This window comes from Orycteropus afer, unplaced genomic scaffold, assembly GCF_000298275.1.
Source record: "Orycteropus afer afer isolate SDZICR_OR568_19922 unplaced genomic scaffold, OryAfe1.0 scaffold00060, whole genome shotgun sequence".
NCBI lineage: Eukaryota > Metazoa > Chordata > Mammalia > Tubulidentata > Orycteropodidae > Orycteropus > Orycteropus afer.
In genome coordinates this window covers 2,411,369-2,422,852 of record NW_006921647.1, presented here as the reverse complement: position 1 = coordinate 2,422,852, position 11,484 = coordinate 2,411,369, and the positions used below count along the sequence as shown (strand labels likewise).

The 11,484-nt window shown below is 39.2% G+C and overlaps 1 pseudogene; it reads left to right on the top strand.

Moving 5' to 3' along the window:
- The first annotated feature begins 269 nt into the window (after window positions 1-269).
- On the top strand, window positions 270-11,190 carry LOC103195865 (annotated as a pseudogene).
- The last annotated feature ends 294 nt before the right edge of the window (window positions 11,191-11,484 follow it).

Here is an 11,484-nt window from a genome sequence, read left to right as displayed (position 1 = left end):
CTCCAGTGACTGTTCTTTCTGACAACATGACCAAAGTACATAAGACAAAGTCTGGCCATTTTCACTTCTAAAGAGAATTCTGGCTGTACTTCTTCCAAGACAATTTTGTTCATTCTTTGCCAGTTTATAGTATTTTTAATATTCTTCATCAACACTACAATTCAAATACATCATTTCTTCTTCAAGAATATTAAATATTCCATAAACTGGCAGAAGAACAAACATCTGTTTTGGAAGATGTACAACCAAAATGCTCCTTATAAACAAGTATGGCAAGACTTCATCACATGTATTTTGGCTATGTTATCAGGAGGGATCAGTCTCCACAGAGGGCCATCATTCTTGGTAAAGCACCAAACCAAAAAACAAACTCACTGCTGTTGAGTTTATTTCAACTCACAGTGACACTCTTTGGGTTTCTGAGGGAGTAAATCTTTATGGAAGTAGATTGCTTAATCTTCCTTCCATGGAGTGGGTTTGAACCACCAACCTTCTACTTAGCAAATGTCTTAGGCACTATGCCACCAGAGCTCCTTTGGTAAAGTACAGGGTCAGCAAAAAGAAGACCTTCAACAAGATGAATTGACACAGTGGCTGCAAAAATGTGCTCAAACATAGTAAAGATTGTGAAGATGGCCCAGTACAGCAATGTTTTGTTCTGCTGTATATAGATGCTATGAGTCAGAATCCACTCAACTGCCTCTAAGAACAACAACAACAATATACCTATAAATAGGAGTTCTGAGGGCACAATTGTTAAGAACTCAGTTGCTAGCTGAAAGATTGTGGGTTTGAACCCACCCAGTCATTCCATTGGAGAAAGACCTGGTGATTTGCTACCATAAAGATTACAGCTTAGAAACCTCTATGGAGCAGTTCTACTCTGTCACATGAGATCTCTATGAGTCAAAATCAAGTCTATGGTACCTAACAACAACACCTATAAATATGGTCCTCTTTAGAAATAAGATTTTCTTTTTTATATTTATTAGGTCATACTCAAGCTAAATCTAATTACTTCTGAGTTATAAAAAGAGCAGAATGAACAAATACATACAGGAAGAAGAAGACAGAAGACAAAGACAGATGCTTCTACAAGGATTGACAACAGATACTGAAAGCCAAAATGCACAAGAAAGGACCTCTGCTAGAGTCATGCCCTGAATTTTTATTTCTAACCCCTAAATTATGAGGAAATAAATTTCTGTTCTTTATAGCCAACCACTTATGGTATTTGTATTACAACAGCACTAAGACATTATCTTTTTATGTTGTTCCAAATAACACATTGAGGTAAATAAGATTATTATACCTCTTTACAAAGAAGAAAACTGAGTTTGGCTTTGTAGCTGAAGACATCCTACAAAGGATCAAATATCAGAATCTCTTTATATTTCTCAACAGTCTCATTGAACAATAGAGGCAAGTGGTGGAATGTCTTCTAAATTTGGTAGGAAAAAGGATATCCTACCTAAATTATATGTCAAGCCACTTTGAATCAATCAATAGCATAATTATGACATTTTGAAACAAGAAAAATGCCAAAAGAATACCTTTCCTTGAAAGCTGTTGTCTACTAAAAGAGAAAAGTGAGAACAGAAAATAAAAGAGGAGTAGTAGAATGCAGAAAACAGGAAATAGTAAATAACAGAGAAACCAAATAATCCCTATTGTTGTTGTTAGGTTGTTTCATGTTGTCTCAGACTCATAGAAACCCTAAGCACAGCAGAACGAAACACTGCCTGGTCTTGGACCAGCTTCACGATCTTTGGTATACCTGAGCCCATCATTACAGCCACTGTGTTTACCCATCTAGCTGAGGGCCTTCCCCTTCTTCGTTGACCCTCCACTTTACCAAGCATGATATACTTCTCCAGGGAATGGTTCCTTCTAACAACATGACCAAAGTAGGTGAGACAAAGTCTGGCCATTCTCACTTCCAAGGAGCATTCTGGCTGCACTTCCTCCAGTACAGATTTGTTAGTTCTTTTAGCAGACCACAGTACTCTTAGCATTCTTCTCCAATACCAGAACTCAAAAGCATCAACTCTTTTTAGGTCTTCCTTATTCATTGTCCATCTCTCACCTGCATAAGAAGTGATTGAAAATACCATGGCTTGGGTTAGGCGCACCTTAGTCTTCAAGAAGACATCTTTGCTCTTCATCACTTGAAACAGGTCTTTTTCAGCAGATTTGCACACTGCAATACATCATCTAATGTCTTGACTGTTGCTTCCATTGGTGTTGATTGTAGAACTAAGTAATATGAAATCCTTGACAACTTCAATCTTTTCTCCATCTACGGTGAAGCTGTTTATTGGACCAATTGTGAGGATTTTTGTTTTCTTTATATTGAAGTGTAATCCATACTGCAGACTGTAGTCTTTAATCTTCATCAGTGAAGACTACAGTAATTCCTGGGTTATGGTAACCCTGAATTATGCCATACACAGAAGTGGATAGCAGGGTTCACAATGAAGCATGTTTGAAAAGCAGTGGCCAAAGACAGTGTGGGGTTTCATATCTGCAGTCACACTTTCATCTACAACACTCATATATGACAAAATAAAGACTTTGAGCTAAGGATGGTAGGGGAGGAATAAGGAGACGAAAAAAAAAATGAGTATGGAGAGCCTTGTGGTTGGATCCCATAATATCAAGTCCAATTATTTAAAACTCCATAAGACTTTTGGTGAATGGATGAGTAAAGAGGAACTGAATAGCTTGAATCTACTGTATTTGGATTATATTTATTTGAATCTAGTTTACAGAAGAATTGTTATGAATTGGATTGTGCCCCCAAAAAAGATGTGTTGATGTCCTAATCTCTAATACATGTGAACATGATCTTCTTTAGAAATAATATCTTTGAATACATTATTAGTTAACATGAGGTCATACTAGAGTAGTGTGGGTCCTAATGCAATCTGAGTGATGCCCTTATAAAAGAGGAGAAGAGACACAGACAGAGGGATGATTGACATGTGATAGCCAAGTTATGCTGCAGATGAAAGCCAAGGAATTCCTGGGGTTATTAGAAACTGGAAAAGATAAGGAAGGATCTTCCCTATAGCCACCAGAGAAGCTTGCCAGCATCTTAAATACAAAACACTAGTCTCCTGAATTATAATACCATAAATTTGAGTTCTTATAACCCACCCATTTTGTAGTATTTTATTAGAACAGCCCTAGGAAATGAATACATGCATCATAGGATAATCTATCCCATTTGGTTTTAACCATTTTCCATGCATATGCAATATATCAGGGGTTTCACAAATGAACTAGAAATCTCACTCTCACCAACTTTATATTCAATCTCCATCTCTTAATTGCCCACAATTCATCTTAAATATTGCAGTATGAAATAATAGAAAAAAATCTGTTTGAAATTGAATTATTAACTCCTTAGTATCATGAGAAGGAACACTGGTGGCATAGTGACTAAAGCATTTGACTGCTAAAATAAAGGTCAGTGGTTTGAACCCACCAGCCATTCTGTAAGGGAGAGATGAGGCAATCTACTTTTATAAAAGTTTACAGCTTTGGAAGCCCTATGGAGAAGTTCTACTTTGTCCAAAAGAATCTCTATGAGTTGTAATTGACTAGATGGCAGGGGGTTTGTCTTTTTGGTTTTAGTATCATGTAGACAAGGTCTTTGCCTTTCTTTTTCACCACTTCCCTTTCACACCTAGAAAGGTCTCTCATTCATGTAGATTCTCAGTAAATATGTGCTAAGTGAATGAAGGGTGGAAGGGTGGATCAATGAATAAGTGGATTCAACTGTTGGTACATTGGTACATTCTATGAACTGGGTTGCTATGTATATTCTCATGGAAAGAACATTAGACTAGGAAGCACAGCATTTGAAATTGAATCCAGTGTATGTCAGTTTTGGTATGACCTACGCCACGTCTGACTCTCAGTGCCTGAAGTTTCTCATTTAAATGATGCCTTGGAAACCCAAGGAGGAATCGCTATGAGTCGGGTTTGACTTGATGGCACATAACAACAATAACAACAACAACAACACCCCTTCTACCTTAGAAAATACCAAGTAGAGGAAATGGAAAGTGCTTGATAAACCATAAACTGCCAAATAACCAAGAGGTGTTTAAAAAAAAAAGAATGTCAGAAATAATGCTATGCATGTTCCCTGTATGTTGCAGCCAACTCTTATTATCTCATGGATAAAGGAAAAAATCCCCTGTCCAAAATAGTACAAATCCCCTGTCCAAAAACACACAAACTTGATACTAGATGAGAATGACATCAGTTTATTAATCACATATACTCACAGACCAGGGAAGGAAGACACCACACACCATGCAGGATCACATGGGTGCTGCAGTTGGGAATAGACTAGCAGGAGCTAAGGGGAGACAGACTTTGTAGCAACAAGAGGGAGCGGTGCCTTCTGGCTCCTGTGCAAGGATGTGATTGACTTGATTGAATATTTCCTCTGGTTGGCAGAGATGTGACACAGTTTACATTGAGGAGCAGGTGGAGTGCAACTTGTCTGGCTGAGAGGGGAAATAACTGAGTTGGGGATCTTCCCCATTAGGATGCTGGAGGAGGGAAGGCATTTCTAAGAAGAACAGATGAACTCATGGATAAGACATTGGTATCCTGTGAGACTCAAAGATGCCAAGTCAGCTCTTGAAATTTTAAATCTTACTGTACATACAGCCAGCTCTTTCCTTTTTGTATCAATAAAAGGCAAGTGTTTATGTTTGACTTTTCAATAAAATTTGAATCTGCTATATGTGGTACTCTGTAGGAATATACTAGTGAAGTCACCTATAAAGACCTGATTCCACAGTACTGAATTGGTGGAAATCAGGGCAATTCCCACTTCATCTTTCCTTGGTAGTTTCTATTCCCAGGAAAAAGGACTTACACAGGGGTTGTTATAAAGGACATGATAAACCTGACATAACTCTTCATTTGACATAATTAAGTTTAAAGCTAGGATAAAGTACAAGGGTCTTCGGTAAAGTAAACTTCAGTAACAAGCTATTTGTTTATTTTATAGATATTTTGGCAGGAGATATTGGATAAGTTTATCTTTGGGGAATTGAGGCAGTCGATTTTTGTGGTTTTAATATATTGTTTTTTTGGAATATTTTTATGTAAAGGTAGTTTTCTTGCGCAGATATTTTAATGGTATGCTTTTGAATAAACAAATACATCACAACCATTAAGATATCATGTATATTGAATTTTAAATGTAAGTACTAATAGCTAAACTTACACTTTTTGATTTATCAACAGTAAAACTTGGTGTTTTTGAAAGATTTTATGTTTTAAATAATTTATTTGTGTTTAGCTCTGTGTATTTATTTATATGATTGATAAATTTATCCTTCCTGTGGTTGATTCCAAGACTCTCCACAGTACTTTGCAGCTTGTCCCATCCAAAAAATGATTTCTCTACCCCTTGGATCTAGTCTGGCCTTGTTACTTCTAGTGGAACAGTAGCAAAAGTGACACAAGGAAAAGCTTGAAAAGTATGTGTGTATTTGAACTTCCTCTTTACTCCTCTTGGGACTCAGCTACCCCTGCTATATGGAGAATCCTGAACTTGCTTGTCAAATGATGACACCCACATGGCCCAGTCATGCTCACACTCCACAGGCCCAACTAATTAACCACCGAAGCAGAGGAACTTAACTGAGTGACACTCAGACATACTTGAGTGAACACAGCAGAAATGAGAGAGAAAAATAAACAAAAAAACACCTGGCTGATCCCAGCTCTAATTGCTAATTCACAAAATTCATCAAAATAAATGATGATTGTTTTAAGCAACTGAGTTTTAAAGTAGATCTTAGGCAGCAAAGGATAACTGATAATTATACTGGAAGCCAGACATGGGATGCTGAAACACAAGATATGTGGCATCATTGACTTTGAGAGCTGAGAGCAGGCAAAAGCTGGAAAATGATGAGAAAGCAGTTTGCAAAGGCTGAAAAAATGGTGAGCAACTTTTAAGGGAGGCTGGGAAAGTGGTGAAAAACTTGCTGTAACAGTCTGGAAAATGGAGGTCTCAGTTACATAGGAGAACAACAGATGGCAAGGCTATGCCCTGCAGTAACTATGAAAGCAGAAAACACCTAATGGACTTTTGGATTTGCTAAGGAGAGCACCAGAGAGAACCTTGAAAGTGTCATTTTATTTATTTTATGATAAAGTGTGGGAAGAGAATGATGAGTTAAATAATTGTTTAGCTTCCAAGCAGAATTTGAAAGGTCTGGGGCTTGCTGATTTAGAAAATAAAATTGTTTCCCATATTCAACCTCTCCAGCAAGTTAAAGAAAAGAAAAAAATAATAGCAAAAACCAAATCAAGAGTATGGCACTATAGAATTAGTTGCTAAGGTCACTGAAAGATTTAGGATGGTGGCCATAAAACCTTTTCAGAAAGAAACAAAGGCTTTTAAGACACTTGCTGTTGTTGTTGTTAATGTGCCATCAAGTCAGACCTGACTCATAGTGACCCCTCCTTGGGTTTTGGAGGCAGTATCACCACTTAAGGACATATTTTAAGGATTTTTCTCCAAACAAGAGGCTTATAGTTAGAGGAGTTGATACTTCTCAAATTGCAGAAAGGTCTCCCTGTGTGACTTGCTGTCAAGTTTATTCTGACTCATAGCAACCCTGTAAGACAGTGTAGAACTTGGATACCTGTAGGGTATCCAAGAGAGCTGAGAGTCTGGAAAATGGAGGCCTGAAGGGTATCCAAGTCTGTAAGCTTTATGGAAGTAAAATAACACATCTTTCTCCCATGGAGCAGCTGGTGAGTTAGCAAGCCAAATGTTTAACTACTGTGCCACCAAGGCTTCTGGGAGAAAACAAAAAGAGATCTCTTGGCTCCCCAAATTCCATTGCCAGCTAGCTGTTCAGCTGGAAAAAGAGGCCTTTTAAAAATCAATAAAAAAGAACATCTCAGAGAAGAAACCAAAATTGCAAGGAATAGATCCAACAACAGCTAAGAACAATGGTTTAGGAAGCTTTTCCTAAGCTGTAAAAAAAAAAAAAAAACCTCACTGCCCTCAGTTGGATCCGACTCATAGCGACACCTCCTTGGGTTTCCCAGGTTGCCCAATCTGGGAACGACTGCCAGTGTGTAGAGGAAAATCTTAATCAAGGAACACTTTCCACTAAAATTTCAGAATTTTTTTGAATGGTGACTGCATTTTTGATTGGGAGTGTCTACTATGACACTTCACATCTGTATGGCATGCTATGATATCATATGCTGTGGTATATATTGTGTATCTGTGTATGTATACAGGCAGTATGTGGGGTGAAGGAACATACACCTTGTTTTATTAATTCATTGGTATCTGGATCAAGAGGATCCACATCAGAGGATGTTCAAAGATCTTGAATTTCAAATCTAATCTAATTTCAAATCTAATCATAAGATAATTTTTGGGAAGCTACTCTAACCAGAAGGCTGGTGGTTCAAACCCACCAGCCATGCCTCAGAAGGAAGATGGGGCAATCTACTTCCATAGTGATACTGCCTTGGAAACACAATGAGGGGTCACTATGAGTCAGGTCCGACTCAATGGCACATAACAACAACAACAACAACACTTCTTAATCATCCTTTTCAGATAGAAACATCTTGTAATCTCTTTAGTATGTACTGCTTTTGGTCTGAAGATAGGGATAAATATGAGGAACATATTGTGCATGTAAGAGTAATATAAGTGACTATGACTAGAAAGCAGACTTTGGTAAACTGAAAAATGTCTATAATGCTTTGTAGTTATTCTAATCACTTCCATGAGTTTGGGCTGAACTTCTTACTTGCTAACAGAATAGAAATAAACATTATGCAAGGAAATGATTGCAAAGTACAGATGCATCCAGGTTTTTCTTGCTAATTTTGGAATCATGAAGAAGTCTGAGTCAGCCTTCTGGATAATAGGAAGCAGTGGTCCCATTCCCATCGGTGCCCCACCAAAACAGTCAGCTCCATGAACCTCAAGAAGACAAGCCACCTATAGTACAGACGTCTACTGAAGATACACAGATCCAAACAGAAGAAAGACCTCTTGGTTGACCCTACCCCATATTTCTGACCCACAGAACCATGGACCTAGGAAATGGTTGTTTATGTGGTGGCTTGTTACACAGAAATAGATAACTGAGACACTCAGACACTCACCACACAGCAGGTGGCTAGAGAATATTCATCCTGCCCTTCAGGAGTGACATACTGTCCACTCATTTTTCTTTCTTATTCTCACTGGCTGCACTTTAATTCCAACCTGTCCTAGTTTGTATGACATATTTTTAAGTGTCAGAATAAATTTCATATTTACACTTGAGTATACGTGGAAAGTAGTGATGTTTCAAATCTTGAGAGGGGAGGGAGAGCACCGATGACATGAAAGGTGGATGAAAAGTGAGAGACCACACCCAGCTGAGAGACATATGGCCATTTATTCCTTCCTCCATATGGATATTAATCCTCATTCCACTCTCCTAGCATCCATTTTGTTTAAAATTCATTAATCTCTCTGTGGAGTCTCTTTGATACTTGAATTAACTGTGCCAAGTTTACAATGTTAAATTGGTACCACAGCCAGGAGGTTGTAAGAGAGACACACGATGCACTTCATCTTCTGGTCTCTACTGAGCCAGTTTCCAAGAATGATTTGCTCAGGCTTGTGTCTCCTGTCCTCATGAATAGCACTGAGTAAATAGTTATGGGAATCTGAATATTAAAAGGTCAGAAGCATGAGCGCTTGCCTTTGTACTAACTGCTGTGTGAGTTACCTTGGACAAATAGATTAGTTAACTACTCTGTGTCCCTGTTTTTTCATCTGTGACATTAGATTAGCATGTAACTCCCAAGGCTGTTAAATGATTAGATGAGATAACAATGGAGAAGTAATAAGTTCAGTGCCTCAATACATTAAATCTTTTCTTAAATATAAAAAAAAAATAATGCAGTAATGGTGCATTGCACACCTGTTTTTGCTGTTGTTATAATGACAAAGGATTTATAAGATGAGAATTCTCTAGCATGGTCCATTGCTCTGGACAGAGATTGGAAACTACTTCTTACCCATCCTGTAATCTCTTTACTATGTACTGCTTTGGGGCTGAAGGTAGGGATAAATTTGGCCATGCAGTGGATCACAGTACCTCTGGCTGTCTGAAGTACTGGAAAGTTGTGTGTCACTTAGCCAAGCTCATGGTAGCATCCTGGTGGGGACTGTAGTAGGATTTCTTGAGTGAACACAGGAGCAAAACCCTCAGACCTGGGCTTTATGCTGGATGTCAGCACTATGTGGTGTGTGAACTTGGGATAACCATTGTCCTCTTCTTTCCATTTAATGAGGATAATTGATCTGATGGCCACACTAACAAAACTGTAGTGAAGATTAATGTAGAAGTCCTGGAGCAGCTCCACAGGGGAGCACCACAGAGAAAAGAATTAATTTTTATCATCTGTAAATAGGCACATGGATAGTGAGGAGGTATCCACACTTGAATAATACATTTAAAACTGAGATTTTGTTGTTGTTGTTGTTGTTAATCTTTCTAAGGAAACAAAAGCCCAATTATATGGTCAGATTAGTTGAGATGATGAACTGAAAGCATAGGAAGGTCACAACCTCACTATTGTCTTCATAAAATAGCTAAGCTGCTGGTAGAAGGATAAGATTCAGGTCAGATGTCCAAGACTGAAACAAAAGATGATCAAATCTAATTCACAAAGAAAAGAAATCCAAGGCATTTGAAGATTAAAGGTTTGGGATCTCACCCATTCTGGATATGGGCATTTGAGAAAATCTCTTTCCACATGTTCTCCATATCCATCTTCCTCAGGGAGATCAGAATTAGGAGGCCAGAAGCTATCCCCAAGGCAGTCCTAAACAGAATAACTTCATTCCTTTGTTGCCTTCTGGAAGAACATTTACAATGTAACCCACTGGGCATCAAGGTATTTTTATTTGTTGCAGCCTTTCCCCCTTTCATTTTGTCCAATACAAAACCCACCAAGAACAGTACCCTACAAGGTGCTATAAAGTGAAAGACTTAACCTTATCACCTTTTTTGTTGTTGTTGTTTTCACTTTATTTTATTATTGTTGTTGTTGTGGAAAATATACACAGCAGAAAATTTACCAATTCAACACATACAATTCAGTGAAATGGATCACATACCTCAAGTTGTAGAACCATTCTCACCCTCTTTTTCTGAATTGTTTCTCCCTCATTAACATAAAACTCACTGTCCCCTAAATTTCTAATCTTTTGAGTTGCTATTGTCAAGTTGGTCTTATATAGTTTTCAAAAGAGCACAATGCTCAAGGCAGATATTCTTTACAATTAAACTAAATTATTGTTGGGGAATTTACTTCCATAGTGATAACACCTCAGAAACCAAAAGAAGGGTCACCATGAGTTGGATCCAACTTGACAACAGTGAGTGAGTAAGATTGTTTGGTTTAAAAAAGACTTCAGAAACTGTCTGGGCCCTCACTGGAAACCAGCCCCAGAGACTGCCCCAAGCTGGGCCCAGCACCATGAAAAAGGAGTCCATATCCCAGAGCACCCTGCCCCCACCACCCCGGGAATAACAGTAACTTTCTAGCTGTAGATTTTCAGCTAAGGGTCCCTGGTGTGGAGGACTGATTTCAAATATAGCCACATGGGTTTCCTACTTAGTTATAGTCACCACTTCTGGCAGGGAGACACCTTCCATTGGGGCAGTGACAAGTTGTCTGACTGTGTGGTGACCCTCCTTGAAGACCATGATGGCTGCATGTGAGGAGTGGGACACCAGGTTTAAGGTGAGCAGGTGAGCAAGGCCCTTCTTAAAGGACCTGAATGTGTGTAGGTAGCACTTGGTGGCTCTGACATCAAGACGGTCACACCTTCTACCCCCAATACAAACCTGATCACTCAAAGCTTTGGCTTATGTGGCCACCCCACAGGACCTTAGCAACCTGGTCCCTGCATCTGAGGAGGCCATTGCCATGCAGATTTTGGCCTGTCATGGCTTCTCAAGCCACAGCCTGGAGTACTTGCTGTTCCTGGTGGAATTCATGCAGTTCTGTGGGCCTCGGGCACAGGATGAGCACCTGACAGCTATTATGGATGCTGTGGGCACCATGTTTCCCTGCATCTGCCCCACCAAGCATGCTCTGGCAGTGATCTGAGGGCCTGGACCCTTGCATACATTGGGGCAAGGCCCTGTATCAGTTCACATAGACAGACTTAATACAGTTGGAGGCCACAGAGAGTGAGAAGACATCTGTCAGCCTCCAATTCTCCTGCTTGACACTTACTTACTATTTGAAACTTATTTTTTTGTACTATGTTGGAATGGTGGTCAGGGTAACTGGCCTGCACTGGACACAGGGGGCCTACTGAGTGGTTGTCCCACCACGGAACCCTGGTACCTGACCACACTGCCCCCAGTGCTGCTGAAAACCCCACACCATGCAGGCAGG